This window comes from Chrysemys picta, chromosome 21, assembly GCF_011386835.1.
Source record: "Chrysemys picta bellii isolate R12L10 chromosome 21, ASM1138683v2, whole genome shotgun sequence".
Taxonomy (NCBI): Eukaryota; Metazoa; Chordata; order Testudines; family Emydidae; genus Chrysemys; species Chrysemys picta.
Genome location: NC_088811.1, coordinates 8159726 through 8177203, shown reverse-complemented (window position 1 = coordinate 8177203; position 17478 = coordinate 8159726).

Here is a 17478-nt window from a genome sequence, read left to right as displayed (position 1 = left end):
CATTGGATTCTGTGTCATTGTAGCCATGTTGTGTCTCTTTCACCAACAGAAAAGCTCTTACCTCACCCACCTCGTCTCTCCAACATTGAATTCTGTCAATCAAAACATTTTGCTTTAATTTTGACCTTTTAAAAAATGTTAACCTACTTTTTAGTCTAAATTAGCTAAGCTTTCAAAACAGAGTCATTTTGAACCCGAAAATGAAAGTGTCGGGTTAGAAAATGTCAAAATGGGATGTTTTGACAATTTCAAGACTTGTTTTTTTTTCCTTTCAAAACTTTTTCAAATCAGAAAGTTCATCAAAACCGACCCATTCCCACAAACAGCTTCCGTGTGGAGGAAATGGCATTTTCGGATAAAAAAAACATTTAGTTGGGAAATTCCCGACGAGCTCTACTCCCTATCTCTGTTACACCTTCCTCACCCCATGGAGAAAAGCACTAAACCCCACAGATAAGACTAGCGCTGCTGTTAAATGATTAGTGCTTGATTCTGCAACCCCTACTCACCCTGAGTAGCGTTTACTCATTTGCATAATCCCAGCGAAGTCAATGTGATTACTCATAAGAACGGGTACTACTTAACGCGTGGAGGAGTTGCAGAATCGGCCCTTAATAAATAATAATAATTCATAAACATTGATTTATTCAGATCAGAGTGGATGAGGCTGGGGCAGGGAACATACCTGCTTTTGCTACAACAGACATTTCCAGCCCCGGCAGCAGAGGAGCGGTATTTGAGGACTGTATCCAGGCTAGCTGAGAGGTATTGGTGTGGACGACATGCAAGCCGTGTGTTTAGTTCATATCGCCCCAGCAGATGTGTGTTTGTGTTATGCCTACGTGCCTCTGATCACCGCCGGAAGCACCTGCTGTTGAGGTGCCAGACAGAGATGATATCGAATGAAACTTTGGCACCAAAATTGACATACTTCTGCAAAGCCAATTTACATTCCTTGCTCTGGACTTCTGGAGCCAAAAAAAATGTTCCTTGGATCCAAATCTGACTTTGTGGCTCCAGATCGCCTAGCGCAGTCTCACTGGCATTAAGCTAAAATGACGTTCTGGCTCCCAGCTGTATCCTGGATGGATCCCTAGTGGGTTTTGCAAAGTATCTCAGGACGGGTGCAAGACGGCAGTTATAAGATGGTGATGAAAAGTGGCTCTAGTTGCTACGTTGCCCAACCTTGTTTCCATCTTTGTCCTGAAAGGCTTCTTCTCAGACACTGTGATTTGCTCTTGTCGGTTTGGAAAAGGGAATCTCTTTCCCTCCCCCACCCCATTCACCATCCCTCCTTCCCCTCCCTTCCCAACTGCTGCTAAAGAACACACACAAAGTAAGCCATGCTAGGTCCCCAGTTGGAGGAAATTGGTGGCGTTCCGTTGAATTCAATGGCACTGCGATGATGGCCGAGATTCCGTCCCAGTGATCACACAGAACAAACCCGTTGCTTGGAGCTGTCCCATTATAACCCTCTGCTCTTCTGGCTGCTGGTGGAACAGCCTCTGTGAGGCCCGGAACCCAGAGCAAGACAGATTCTTATACCTTGTGTCACAATTCAGACCTGTGCAAAATGCTCCCACTTCTGTAAGTGATTTGGCAGCATTCCACACCCCTGTTAGCCAGGTGAAATTGACTAGCTGGGGTGCCCTGCAATGGAGAATCAGGCCCCATGGTGTCTCTAGTCTGTGATCTGCTCTCAATCCCCATTATGGCTTGAACACTGAACTCATAAATTGCCCCTTTGCTGATCAGTGACAGATTTTCAGGGCCGTCCAAGTCAGTTTCCAGTAGGGTGACCAGATGTTCTGATTCTATAGGGACAGTCCTGGTTTTTGGGTCTTTTTCTTATATAGGCTCCTATTACCCCCCACCCCCACCCCCATCCCGATTTTTCACACTTGCTGTCTGGTCACCCTACTTTCCAGATCGGACCTGAAATCGGTGACACAGCATCGGGGTCCTTACTTGATGAAATATATCTAGTCACACATTTGCTTTCTGTTTTCTGCCCCAGGAGTGGTGATAAACAGCACACAGCCAAGCCCCTTTGGAAGAAACCTCAGGCACGGCACAGCAGCACTGCCCTGTCCCAAAACACAGCTCTGGTGCCCTTATCTCTCCGAGGGACCCACAAAGACCCAAGCCAAAACTGTCTGCTTCAGCTTCTCTCCCTCTTCTGCTGACTCACTCCAACTACTTCAACACACATGGAAACAGCCCCAAGTTTCCCTGGCCTGAGCCAGATACTACAGACCTATATTGATATAACTACATCGCTCAGGGGTGTGAAAAATCCACACTCCTGAGTAACATAGTTATATCAGCCTAGCATCCTGTGTAGACAGCGAGAGAGCCCGCTGACTTACCCACTGCCTCTCCGGGAGGTGGCTTAACCACACAGACAGGAGAGCTCCCTCCCGGTGGCGTAGGGCGTCTTCATTAATGCGCTGATGCAGGGTTTAAAATGTAGACGTGCCTCCACTTCCCAGCATTTGCATTCTGTCCAAATAGCTCAGCCCTGACCAGCCCGTGTGTGAGGCCTGTGTTTTCGTGACTGCTGTTGTTTCAGCTACCTCATTACTTCAGTGAGTTTAATAGCTTCTTATATTTATTCTGAGTGTTACGGCTACCAGGTTCCGCCCATCCCCCGCCATAACACTCCTAATCTATTCTGCTCTTTGGGAGTTGTATAAGCTTTTAAAAAGGTACTTAAGAAATCAGACTTCTGTTTTTATTGGAGCTCGGATAAGCCAAAAAGAGCCTCGTGAAATTTAGTTTTGAAAAAGTTCCTCCTTGTCTACTGTAGTTTCTGTCCAAAGTAAATGTGCCCCAGCTTTAAAGTTAAATAGAAGTCAAGGTAACAATCATGGTTTGCGGTGTTTTATTTTTTTCTGCATTAGTAATAAAACTTGAGATTATTAACACTGAGATGATTATTTTGACAAAAATATATAATTTGCTCCTTACATTTCAGCACGTGATGCTGCCACTGGCTGAACTGTTTACAGGCTTGGAGCCTTACTTCTGCATTTTGCTCGGTTTGCACAGTGACAATGCCTGAGCAAGCCGAGTACTGAAAACATTTGCAAATCTATTGGTGAATGAACAGCTCATGTTTGATTCACTGCCATTGTATCTCTCTCTGTGCTTTAGGGTTTTGTACTGCCACCCATCACCACAGGATCTCCTCACCATGCAGTGGCAATAGAGAAGTCCCTGTAGACTTCATGGAACCTCCGGTCCTTCTTTTTGGGGGTAAACACCCTGCTTGGGGCAGGATTTTAGATTTGGTTGGTTGGGATTTCAGGGTGGAAAGGGTTGTCAATACTCTGAGGGTCTCTCTTCACTGCAGAGTTAACTTGAGTTATACCCACTCGAATGATTCTTCTTAGAATCATAGAATCAGAGAATATCAGGGTTGGAAGGGACCTCAGGAGGTTCTAGTCCAACCCCCTGCTCAAAGCAGGACCAACACCAACTAAATCAACCAATCCCCAACTAAATCTTGAGTTAGTTTAGAGAATAACTCTCAAGCTGCTGTGTCCACACGGGTGCTGCATTTACCCATGTGTCACTAAGACGTCCAGAGGTACATCCCATGGTTCTTTGGACTGCAGTATGCAGAGCCGCTCTATGAATGCTTTCCCAGTGAAACGTGGGAGAACTTGTCTGTCCTTTCTGGGCACATGGGAAGGTGTTGGAGGACCAGCAGCACTCAAGAACATAATATTCTTATGAGTTAGGGGGCAACGCTCAAGCTATAACTCGAGGACACTTTTATAGTGGAAAGGCCTATTTCTAGAAGTGCTATGCTTAGCCTCATGTTAATCTTTATGTGCAGTTGGATTTCTTAAGTGCCTTTTTAAAAGCAATCAAAAGCAACACAGTAGATGAGACCCATTTTATTTTTGCTTATGTCAGCCGGGCTTGAGAGTCTGACAGCCAATAAAACACAGGCCTGAAAGAAAAAGGCACCAAACAGAGAGAAAATACAACACAAGGAGGAACCATTTTAGTTCTCCTGTTGTGCCTGGAGATTCCAAGGTTCTTATTCTGTATTCTGCTCCTTAGTCACCGTTTAAAAACAACTGGCTCTCGGGATTAGTAGTAAATAAAACTGAAGACTGAACAAGCCCTGCCAAAAAAAGAAGGACGTGTTTTGTTCAGAAACATCGTAACCCCGGGGCTTAACAGGAGTTTCTTTTATGCCTGTGCTCTCTCGTGTGACGTGTGTATCCAACTTGTGCACCGGGAGCCTGGTGCCTTGAATAATTGCCGAATGAGCAGCGTTTCGTTCTGGCGCTCAGAGGCAGAAAGAGTTCACCAGAGCAGGGTATTCAGAAGGGCCAACACTCACAGGAGGTGACCACCAGTGTGCCGCTTAGAGGGAGTGAGACCTCGACGAGGGCTCCGAGCTCAAAGGAGCTGAACTTTGGCATAAAAGGGAGAAGAGCTACGTTCCCCGACCCAGCCCAGCATCACAGGGGCCTCCTTGCATTTCCATCTCCCCACTGCAGCCAGCTCCTTGATACAGCCCTGGCCTGCAGCTCACCGTGCCCATCTGCCCCCATTCTCTGCTCCCCAGCTCAGTCCTGTGCTGCAGAATTGTAGACTCCAGATTCCAAGGCCAGAAGCGACTGCTGCGATCATCCAGGCTGAATTCCTGTCTAGCCGAAGCCATTCCCCCAGATAATTACAGCAGGCATCTCTTCTCTTTAGCGATGTCTCTCCTCTCACGTTGAATCTGAAATAAAAGGAGGGAGCCTGGGTCCTTCCTGCCTTTCAGACTCATCTTTCTTCAGCCCTGCTCCGGCGAATCGTTCTCATTCGCACCTCATCGGAAGAGCCCAGAACGAACTCTTGACAAACAGCAGACGGGAGATTTAGGGTGTTGCTTTGAAAGAACTCTCTTTTCGGGAGGGTTGGATTTGAGGGGGTACAAGGACGTCCCGCAGCAAAAGGGAAAAGCAGCTCTAGGCAAATATCAGGTTCGATAACGGGATTCCCCGGCTGTCCCCAACCCCCATTTTCAAGACCTCATCAAAGGACCTTGAGCAGAAGGGATCATTTTACCTATATTTCTCTCAGGTCAACCCCAAACCCTCCTAGGGTCAGCAATAACTTAGATATTAGCACTGAGAGATTACTTCCCTCTTGCCTCTGTTTCAGACACTCCCGTTGAGCTAGCTGGTCCCACTCACGGGACCCCAGCAGTCCCTCCTCCCTCCCCACCCCTTTTCAGGCCGCCAGAGCAAGCATCCTTTCAGACAAAGATTTACAGTGGCTAGTTGTTTGCCCCCCAAAGGGACAGGGCAATGTTCTCTCCAGCCTGGAAGTATCTTTGCCTCGATAAAATCAGGTCGTCTTCAGGCCCCCTTGCTCTTTATTGTGGCTCTGAGCCCCAGACGCCAGTGCCCACTGCGTGACCTTTTGGGGGATGTACAGTATCCTCTTTCAAGCTCTCACCTTATTCCCTATGAGGGAAGGCTCCGGGGTTTACACATGCCCCACTAATCTTCATGCTGCCAAGTTCAAAGATCAGGAAAGGTGTGATAAGCCTCTAGGCTCAGAGCTGGTTGAGTAATGATGCTTCACTTCCTCCCTTCAGTGGCTTTTCCTGGCAACTCCTTCGCTGGAGTCCTTCTTGGATTGCATCACCTAGTGTAGCTAGGTTCCCCTGCAGACAGACACCTGCATTTCTGTAGGTCCCCCCCACGCCAGCAAAATGTTCTTTCCTTCTCCTCTGCTGCTGCTCCAGCCCTCTTTGGGGACATGGGGACATATGAGGGCAGGGGACTGGACTAGATGACCTCTCAAGGTCCCTTCCAGTTCTATGAGTCTATGGCCGCCTTGCCCCTCTCCATCTGGCATGAAGCTAATACCATTGTGAGCTGTGATAATCCTATCAGAACGAAGCACCTCTGAGGGAACAGCCGGGCACTGCTGGAAGTGGTGGTGGAGATACATCAAGAGGGGCTGTTACCTCTAAATTATAAACCCTAGAGCTTTTGCAGAGCTGGGGCCTGCTGTGCTGCAGGAGGGGCCATGATTTGGCAGAAAGGTACAAAAGCATTTCTGACCTCTGCTGCTCATTAATGGCCCCATGGCACTTATTGTAAGAACAGCGGTGCTGACCCTGGGTCCTTGCCATACCCCAAACCAGCTAACTGCACTCTACTTCCCTACATTTCCTGGCAGTTTGAAGTGGATATAGTGCTCTCTTCACTTCCTCTTCTACCTTGCCTTGTAAGCTGTTACCAACTGGCTGTGTTACACCCCAAAGGTGGCTGCATTTTAGCGGTGAGTGAATGAATGAACCCAGAAAAACTGAGAGGGAGCTGGAATATCTGCTGAGGGGAGAGGAGGAGAGATGACGTATTGCAGATGATATCCTTGTCTTTAGCTCTGCGATGATACTAATGATAAATAACTAGTTCTCAATACTTTAAGGTTGGATATTCCTGGTATTTTCAGGGCACTGGGATTATTGTGGCTGTTTTCATAACAGTGTAAGTATTTTCACAGCACTGTGGATATTGTCGTGGAAATGTGAGTGTTTTTATGCCAGTGTGAATGTTTTGACAAGATAGGGAGTATTTTCACAACAGTGAGTGTTGTCACAGTAGCGTGAGTACTTTTAGAACAGGCGGAGTATTTGCACAATACTTTGAAGATTTTCCTGGTGCTGTATTTTCAAAATATGGTGAAGATGCTGTGGGAGTAATTCCATGGGGTATTTTTATGATACGATTGGTATTTTCACAGCACTATTTTTTCCATAGCCCTGTGGGTTCTTTTGTGGTTCTCGGAGTATGTTCCTGTTAGTGTATAACACCACGGGTATTTGGAACCATGGATATTTTTTTCTTCTATGCCAAACTCTTTCAGCGTATAGCTGTTGGAGTCTATTTCCTCTCCTTCAGTCCCCAGACACCAAAAACCTTTTCTGATTTTTCTGATCCATTTCTCCACTGATTGATTTCTCCATACCGTGACACAGGGGGCTTTACTCTGCAGCTCAGCATTCTGATTCCAGCACGTATTAAATTGCCCATTGAAGTGCTCACAAATTCCAAAAAGGATTTGCAAGTGTGTGTGTTGCAATAAAGTTGATGGAGAAAAAGGTACAGCCTCGGGACGCAGCCCAAGCGCTCATGGCGTATATCAAAAAGCAGCATTTCATTATGTAACAGCTTATTCCAGAAAGTGTCGACTTACTGCTAGAAAGCAAAAGAAAAGTGTCTGTGCACATGTATGTTTGCGCAATTTAGAGCACATGATGTCCCGCGTGTCTGATTGACATAGAAACACTTAACACTTGCATAGACGCATAGGTACACACATGCCTCTGCAGTACACACCGTGCCCTTGTGCAGTTAAACTTAGGCACTGTTATATGGCGTGCATTGGGGGCTGGTGGGACAGAAGTGAAGAACCAATTAAAACGCTAACTGAAGAGCCATGGGAAATGGTTTAGAACAAACAAACAAAATCGAGATTTGCAGAAATTGAGGGTGGTTTTCAGTGCTGGTGCACCTGCAAAATACACATACACCAGATGAACCAGCAGAACACCTGCAAGGCAATACGTGCGCATACAAAATGCGTAACTGAGTGTGCCCCACCACTTATTTGCATGCAGTACATTAGTTCCATGCCCACGTGCTGGACTGTGTGCAAATATGACACCCTGCAAGTATCCTAGGGAGAAATGCCCCATCTACTGTAAAAATAACTCTGTGTGTTCTAACAATCACCACTGATGGAAAGTAAAGCATCAGCCACTTTGAAGACTGCACGAAATCACAACGCCTGGAGGATTTCTTCTGTGCTCTAAGTGGATTACACTTTTCAGTGCCTGGGCCCGACCTGCAGAATAAAAGGTTTGATGCCCAGCACCCCCAACCTGTCAACCGCATCTTGGCTTGAAGTGAAACCAAGCAAACCCACGGGGATTGTCAGAGGCGTCACTGAGGAATGCATGAAAGAAAGTGATTGTGAAGAAAGGAATCGCGCTGGGGAAACATCGGCTTCTTAGACGTTGGGCAGGAATCGATATGTAGCCAAATGCCCAATTAACTGAAAAACGATAAGGGTTCTTAAAAAATACGCAGCCAGATTTGTCACATGCCAGAGTCCCAGGGCCACAAAATAAGCCACAAAATAAGAAGGTTGAAATATCGGAGAATGAACCCGGCAGTCATGTAGTAATAAGAGATGGGTCCTGACCCTGAGCTAGACACGGGGATTTTTCTCACCACTGGCCCTTTGGGGGAAGTTCAGAGCTGGCTCGGAGTGGCACAACTCAGGTCCCTCTCTGTGCAATGAGCCGGAAAGGGAATCCCAGATGCCGGACTTTGAGACAGGACAGATCTGGAGTTGGATTGCAAAATGTGTGTCTTGCTTGGGCCGGCTCTGCATAACTCAGGCCTGTTTCTGTGGCTATAATATGACCCTCTCTGTGGGCCTGTCTCTGATACCTTTGCTCATGAGTAACTGCACTGATTTCAGTGGGACAGCTTGTGAAGTCAGGCACTGGCCAACTGGAGGAACAGCACTGTATCCAGATCTGGCCCTGTGCTGAGAACTATATGGTATGGCCCTGAATGGTAGCGCTTTGCTACATCACTGTAGTTACTACTTTATAATCTTCTCCATCGTTGCTGGTAAACTGATAGCACAAATAAGTCTCGATCCACAGCTCCTTTCAACGGAGACTAAGCATTTCTAAAGGAAGATAACCATGGAATTCCCCTGATTTTTGATGGGGTTTTTCATAGGCATTTTTTACACGGAAGTCAATACGTCTGAGCGCCGAAACTCAGAGTTTGTGGATTTAATCCTCAGATTGGAAACCGAGTTTATGCCGCGTGACCTTGAGGCTAGAACTGGCCTGGGACTGGGGTGACCTTGGTTCCATTCCTGACTTGTCTACAGGGTGATCTTGGGCAAGTCAGTTCCCCCCGCCTGTGAAAATAGGGCTATTGATGCTGCCCTCCTTTGTAAAGTGCTTGGAGATCTGTGGCTGAAGAGTGCTGTATACAAGAGAGGTATTTCTATGCTCCGTACTGAGTCACAGCATGGTTTAGTGAATGCAGCGCTGGCCTGGCAATGCGAAATCGAGGGTGCAAGAGATAAGTCAAACTCCCTTTGGGCTGATGGGCTCTTCGCAATTTGATCAGTAAAGATCCTGGACCCATTATCAGGAGGTGATAGCCAGCATTCCTTCTCACTGAATGTTTTCACCTACCAGGCCTTCGGGATCTCTCTCCTCATCTGAGCTCTGGTCTCTTATTCCCCACACAGTTTCTTGCTACAACCCCACGCCACTCTGCTCACATTTAGTGCTGTTTTGGTCACCTCCTCTGCCTCTTGGCTATGTGCTTCCTCTCACAGAGCCCCCTACAATGCCTGCCTTCCTCATCCCCCACGTGGCTTCTCTCTCCTCCATCAACTCCCTTCTTAAAACACATCTGTTTAAGCCAGGCCTCACCCCTCCTACATACACACATCCCCTCTTTTCTCTCTCTCTTTCCCTCCGACTGGAAACTAGATCCTCGGCTGGTGTTATTTGCCGTAGCACCATTGAACTGAATGCACCTGCTCCTCCGCTGGGACAGATCTCCCCAGCTTAACTCCAGTAAGATCACTAGGCCAGCGCCTCACAGCTCCACTGACTGACGTGATTGGGCCAGATCTCTCGCTGGTGTTCATTGGAAAGCTAGGCTGATGAGCATCAGCTGAGGAGCTGGAATGCCGGGCAGAGCACGTGTCTCTTTTTATGTAGGCAAAGGGCTACGTATTCTCTCTTTATGCAGCATCTTACATTTAAAGACCAAACTGCTCGTGAACCCTGCTGAGAGCTGAGTGGTTGCTTCATTTGCCTGCACAGGCCCTGCTCTGCCAGCATCCAGTTCATTGCCCTTTGGTATTTGAGGCTGGAAGGTGCTGCAGAAAAGCACATTCCATTTGGTTGGTATTTTATTTCCACATATCTATGAGCCTCTCGCCTATGGCCAAGATTTGCTCCCACAGTCACCTCCCCCCCCCCACACACACACACAAGTGCTACAGAAACTGGCTAGGAAATGAAATGGAAGGTCAGGGTGCTTTGTTTGGCTGGTGGTTTGGAAGTGAGTGATGGCTCGTGCCAAGAAGCCAAGAGAGGTGGAGACACTCCACTCAAAATCAGATGGCTGATTGTCTCTCTCTCACACACACACACCCCGAGAGGCAGAGATATTCCTATGTCACACACACACACACACACACACACACACCCCGAGAGGCAGAGATATTCCTATGTCACACACACACACACACACACACCCCGAGAGGCAGAGATACTCCTATCTCTCTGCATCCTCAGAGTCATTTTACCTTTGAATAGTCTGGGAAGATTCTTTTCATCCTTTAGCCACCCCCATCAAGTCCAGGAGAGGATGAGGGAACTCATTATGTTAGGTAATAGCTGACTTGTTTGTATAATAGTTTTGGCCTAAGCTTTCATAGGTCAGTTCAGAGCCTGATCCAAACTCCATTGAAGTCAATGAGGAGTCTTTTCCTTTGAGTCTTTCCATCTTTACTTTGAATCAGGCCCTCAGTTCCCATGGAAGCAAAGAGTGCTAGCCCCTAGCAGGATCTGGGTTTCTAGATGTAGAATTCAAATAATTCCCTGGGGTCTGTGGGGCTTAATCATCTGAAAAGTATTTCATGGAGGCCAAAGACCATTTTACCCATCCACAGGCAATTCATATCCAGGAACAGAGATAAGAGACACCAAAGTCACCGGGGAGCATAAGGCAGAACTCGTTGGAAAATATTTTTTGTCCCACTGATATTTTAGACCAAATCCATTTTTTCCCCATTTTTGTTGAAAAAATTAAATGAATTTTTTAAAGTTTTCACACACACGCTCCCCCATTTTCCCATGAAAATGGACCCCTCCCCCCAATAAAACAATTGTTGAGTCAAAAAGTCATTTCTGGTCGTCCCCCCCCAAATAAAAGTTTTGACGCAAAACGTTCAGCCATTTAAAGGGTTTATTGACCCCATGAGAAGGTAAAAAGTCTTGCCCTGCCCCACAAACTAAGCCAGCTGGCTGGGAAAAGAACCCAGACATCCTGAGTCCAGATGAGGCTGAATATTTGAGGATTTTGTTGAATCCCCCAATGACTTACCTACATGCCTCCAGCTTTCATCCAGGACACACCACACGATCCATTGTCTACAGCCAAACTCTAAGATACAACCGCATTTGCTCCAATCCCTCAGACAGAGATAAACACCTACAAGATCTCTATCAAGCATTCTTAAAACTACAATACCCACCTGCTGAAGTGAAAAAACAGATTGACAGAGCCAGAAGAGTACCCAGAAGCCACTTACTACAGGACAGGCCCAACAAAGAAAATAACAGAACACCACTAGCTGCCACCTTCAGCCCCAAACTGAAACCTCTCCAGCGCATCATCAAAGATCTACAACCTATCCTGAAAGATGATCCCTCACTCTCACAGATCTTGGGAGACAGACCAGTCCTCGCTTACAGACAGCCTCCCAACCTTAAGCAAATACTCACCCGCAACAGCACACCATACAACAAAAACACTAACCCAGGAACCTATCCTTGCAACAAAGCCCGATGCCATCTCTGTCCACATATCTATTCAAGTGACACCATCATAGGACCTAACCACATCAGCCACACCATCAGGGGCTCGTTCACCTGCACATCTACCAACGTGATATATGCCATCATGTGCCAGCAATTCCCCTCTGCTATGTACATTGGCCAAACTGGACAATCTCTACGCAAAAGAATAAATGGACACAAATATGACATCAGGAATCATAACATTCAAAAACCAGTGGGAGAACACTTCAACCTCTCTAATCACTCAGTGACAGACTTGAAGGTGTCAGTTTTGCAATGAAAAAACTTCAAAAACAGACTCCAAAGAGAGACGGCTGAACTCAAATTAATATGCAAATTAGACACAATTAACTTAGGTCTAAACAGAGACTGGGAATGGTTGGGTCATTACACTAATTGACAGGTTTCAGAGTAGCAGCCGTGTTAGTCTGTATCCGCAAAAAGAACAGGAGTACTTGTGGCACCTTAGAGACTAACAAATTTATTAGAGCGTAAGCTTTCGTGGACTACAGCCCACATCTTCGGATGCATATGCATATGCTTATGCTCTAATAAATTTGTTAGTCTCTAAGGTGCCACAAGTACACTAATTGAATTTTTTCCCCCCCTGTTAAGTTCTCCTCACACCTTCTATGGAAGGTTTCAGAGTAGCAGCCGTGTTAGTCTGTATCCGCAAAAAGAAGAACAGGAGGACTTGTTATTAAAAAAATAAATTTGTTAGTCTCTAAGGTGCCACAAGTCCTCCTGTTCTTCTTTTTACCTTCTATGGGTCATCTCGATTATCACTTCAAAGTTTTTTCTTCTGCTGCTACTGATAACTCATCTCAATTGATTGGCCTCTTACAATTGGTATGTGTACTTCCACCTTTCCATGTTCTCTGTATGTATAAATATCTTCTGTCTGTGTGTTCCACTCTATGCGTCCGACAAAGTGGGCTGTAGCCCACGAAAGCTTATGCTGAAATAAATTTGTTAGTCTCTAAAGTGCCACAAGTCCTCCTGTTCTTTTTGCGGATACAGACTAAGGCCTTGGCTACACTGGCAATTCACAGCGATGCACTTGCTGCGCTCAGGGGTGTGAAAAAACACCCTCCCCCCCGAGCGCAGCGAGTGCAGCGCTGTAAAGTGCCAGTGTAATCAGCGCCTGCAGCACTGCACGCTCCCTCGCAGCACTGCAAGCTATTCCCCGCGGAGAGGTGAAGTACTTGCAGTGCTGGGAGAGAGCTCTCGCAGCACTGGCGGCGCGACTACACTCGGCAGCACTGTGAATCCGCGAGTGTAGCCAAGGCCTGACACAGCTGCTACTTTGAAACCAATTCAAGTGTTAACCCCACACAAAGTGAAATGGGAAAGCAGGCTTCCCGCAAACCCCACAGTGGACATCGGGGGCTCCTCTCCACAGAGCCACGCGCTCCATTTCCAGGGGAGAGAGTCACAGCAACGGAAGGGAGGGAACTCAAGGACTTTTTGCTCCCAAAGCTCAGGAGTCTGTCCCTTGAGCTAAAAAGAATCGCTGTTAGCTAGTAAGAGTACAGTGTCTATGACACACAGCTGAGGGATTTTGATTCAATCCAGTAAAGGGCAGTGACACACACACACACACACACACACACACACAAGCTAGTTCATCAGCATGATTAACCCTTGGTGGTGTTCACTGAGCCAGTCTGCAATCCAGGGATACCGCAAGCAGGAATCTGCTCATAATTGGAAACAGCAAATTTGTGGGTTTTTTTCCATTGACTTTTTTTTTTTTTTTTGGTTCTTGTACAACTTATGCTGAGAACTGTGATGCTGCGGCTTTAAAAAAGCTCCCGCAGTCATTCCCCCCTCCCTCCCACCCGCTATCAGAGTCAAAACAGAACATTCCTTGTGACCCCAAACGCCTGTGTGATTCCACTGGGCAATAAAGGAGGACTATGGGAGGAGGAGGGGGGAAGAGACTAATCCTTAAGGTTAGCTAGGACAGCTGATGGGAGGAAGTCATCTCGATAGTCCGCTGGAATCAGAACCAGTTTGGAACTCTCTGTCTTGGAGAAGATCCCGACAACAGCTTCCAACCTGTCAGTTCTGGAAACCACAATCCTGAGCCTTGCTTGTGTAGCACATGAAGTACAGTAGCTTCCTCTCACTGTCAACTGGCTGATTATGCCAGACAAGGGCTGGGGTTCCACCAGGAACCAATTCTTCCCCTTCCTCCATTTCTTCTAGGCACCACATGCGAATGTCTCGCGTGTTCATTCTTTAAACTTTGCAGATCAACCGGACTCAGCAAGGGGGTTGGTTTTTGGATGGCATCTTGTTTTCATAGGGGGGAGTTCATCGTGTCGTCTCGAGAAATGCTCGGCTCTCTGTTTTACCACTAGCGATGAAAGCGACAAGAAACAAAACAAATGTTTGGAGAGATTTAATCTGATTAGCAGTGGCTTGGAAAAGAGGGGAGGAGAGAGAGAGAAAGCAAAGGAGTGTTGGACCCTTTCGGAAGAATATGATAAACCAGCTGTGTAGTATCATCAAGACTGGGTAAGAGAAATGGTCTGTGAGGATTCCCATCTCTGCCTGAGGAGTCCATTCATTTCCATGTGGCAGACACTAGGAAGGAGTTTTTCAGTAGTCTGGAGTAGTTATTTTGGTACAACTCCCTCCCTTCCCCCCCGTGTGGACAATGATGCTGGAATAGCCATTTGGTAAATTTCCAAATGTGGACAAGCCCGAGTGCTGTTTGTAAGGGTGAGCCTGGGCAGCGATGAAGAAGGCTCCCATCACCACTGGTTGCACGTCTACCCACGCATAGCTTAGCAGCCTTTATCCACCCCCTTACTGGGATTGGCATGAGTGCACTAGACAGCTGGGTTTCCGGCTCCCCTCAGGGGTTCATGGAGTCGATGCTTCTGAGCAGGGTGCCAAAAAAAACCCCACCCCAACACTACAGCAAAGCCACAAAATCCAGGCTACCTGTTCAGATTGGCAGATACATCCCCTATATACACATGTTCAGGGAATGCCTACGGAGGAGACTGACAGAGGAAACGTACAGGAATAAACCATACCAATATAAGCCGGTCAATTCTGGTGTAACTGCATTGGTTGTCCTGATTGAACTATTTTGATTTCGAAGGCAAAATAATTAAAGCAGTATGAAAACTGTGCCTAGATCAGGTCTGCGCACCTCTGCTTCCCCAACTATGAACAGCGATAATACTGACCCACCTCCCACGGTTAGTCAGCCTCCATGCAGTTGTGAAAAGTGTTTTGAGCTACGGGAGCGAGAGGTGCCAGAGAAGTGCAAAGTAGTCGAGTATTTCAAATACAGTTGCAGGGTATAGGAACAGGGCAGCAGCCCTTTAAATAGCTTGTGAGTCTTCTTATAGCACTCACCATGCTCTCGGTTTTAGAAGCCACCAGAAGCCAACTGTAGCAACCTTGTGTGGTGTGTCTATTCAGGAAACATGGTTCTTTGGACCTAACCCTGCCTGGGTGGTTTCTTCAGCCTATTATTGTTGTGCAAGGGTGAGAGACATAAGAACAATCATATTTGTTTGAGCTCGGCCCAAGTACTACTCCATGACTACAGGGCCATTCGGTGTGTTTATTGTAAAGCTTTTTGAGAGGCGGCTATGAAATGCGCTCCCTAAAATAATGCACCGTTGTTCCCAGGTTTATTTTTAGGTGAGGTCGTGGGGCCTAGGGGTTGGGGCATTGTCCTGGGAGTGAAAGGACCTGGTTCTATTCCCAGCTGACTTGCTGGGACCTTGAACAAGTCACTTCCCCTTTTTGGGGCCCCGGTTTTCCCTCCCAACCTTTGTCTGTCTTGTCTAGCGTGTTAGCTCTTCGGGGCAGGGACTCCCTCCCACTATGTGTATGTACAGCACCTAGCACAGTGGGGCCCTGAGTGTGGTGGGGAGCTCCATGTATTACTGTAATGTAAATAATACTGAGAGCAGAGACAGATTCCTCTCTCCACCCACAAGGAAGAACGGGGGAAGGGGAGAATGGAGAACAGGAGGATCTAGCCAGGGCCCTGGCTGTGGGAAGGTTTGCATTGGCCACTTTTCTCAGAACGCCTAAAGGTGTCTACTGAAAAGCAGAAGGGGCAGGGGGGGGGGAATCCCCACCTGTTCGCTAAGTGAGCTCGTGCTTTTTAATTAGTCTGTAAGTCTCCCCTGACAACTCAAGCATGAACAAGCCTAATGAGGTTCCACCTTACATGAGAACCTTACACGCATTGGACTCTGGTGGGGTGAGAGACAGAGAGAGAGCGAGCGCAAGAGACACAGACACAGTTCGATGTGTGTTAAGAGCAAGCCACGCAACCATTCCAGCTGTCTCTCTCTCTCACACCCACAATGCTCACTTCACTGCAGAGTTAACACAAGTTTTCTACGCTTGAGTTAACACCCCTCACGTTAGCCTAGGCCAGGGGGTCGCGAGGTTATTACATGGGGAGTCGTGAGCTGTCAGCCTCCACCCTAAACCCCGCTTTGCCTCCAGCATTTATAATAGTTTTAAATATACAAAAAAGTGTTTTTAATGTATAAGGGGGGTTGCACTCAAAGACTTGCTGTGTGAAAGGGATCACCAGTACAAAGTTTGAGAACCACTGGCCTAGATCCAGGTGAGAGCACCTACACTGTGAAATAATCACACTTAGGGTGACCAGATGTCCCGATTTTATAGGGACAGTCCCGATTTTGGGGGCTTTTTCTTATATAGGTGCCTATTCCCCCCCACCCCCTGTCCTGATTTTTCACACTTGCCCTCTGGTCACCCTAATCACACTGCAGAGTGCTTACCTGAGCAGCTGATGAGCTGTGCTCCTTGGAGGGGTAGGGGCTAGCCCTGAGCATGTGTCTGCACTGCAGCTGGGAGGTAGGATTCCCAGGTAGACTTGTGCTAGTTTCACCCAAGCTAGTGTGCTAAAAATAGCCGTGTGGACATCAGAACCAGGGTGGCTAGACCTAGCCATTGCCACTGCCTGGTGGGACTCGCCCCTCCCAGCTGTGGCATGGACATAGCCCGACAGGCCAGCCAACTTGCATTAAAAGCACCCAGGCATTCAAGTCACAGGGCTTTGTGTGCGGCCAGGATTAGAGTTAGGGACCAGACTTGAGCTAATGCTGTAGCGAAGACAAGCCCTCAAAGTCCAACAGACGTTAGGGTGAGTGTCTCTCTGGTGCATGCGCACACCTGCTTCAGGCAGCTGCTGGCCACATGTTCTCCCTGCTGCCATCCCCTCATGCCCAGACCTGAGGGACCCCCTCGCTCTATGGGGCTTTGATGTGGAATGAATATCTGGACTGCTGCTTCCCATTCCCTGGCCCAGCTCTAAATCAACTCTTCTCTCCTCCCCCCATCCCTCCTGACCAATCCGATTTTGTTCATTGTGAGGTTTAAGCTAATGGCTTCCTCATGCAGAGCCCAGCACAGCATTATCAGCAAAGATCCCTATCGCTCCTTAATATACCTTAAGGCTCCAGCTCCTATTTGTTAAAATAGACGGGAAGGGGCAGAAGAATGTAAATCATTGAGACGGAGGGGAACAGCTGGAGATCCGGCACTGAGATGTCTAGCAGGACAGTGTCTCCCTGGCATTTTTCTTTAAAAAAAGAAAAGAAAAGAAACGGAGCTTGTGCCTAAGTACAAATCAATTCCACAAATACCTGCTCGCAGGGAGCCAGCCTGGCTGCAGTCCTTTCTTGCTGTTGGTCTTGGCCATCCACACTGGCTCTTCTGCTGCCAGAGGCCCAGTGATAATAAACAGCAGCAGCAGGTTTTCCGAGGGTAACAGTCACCCCATGCCCAGAGCCTGCACAAGGTGC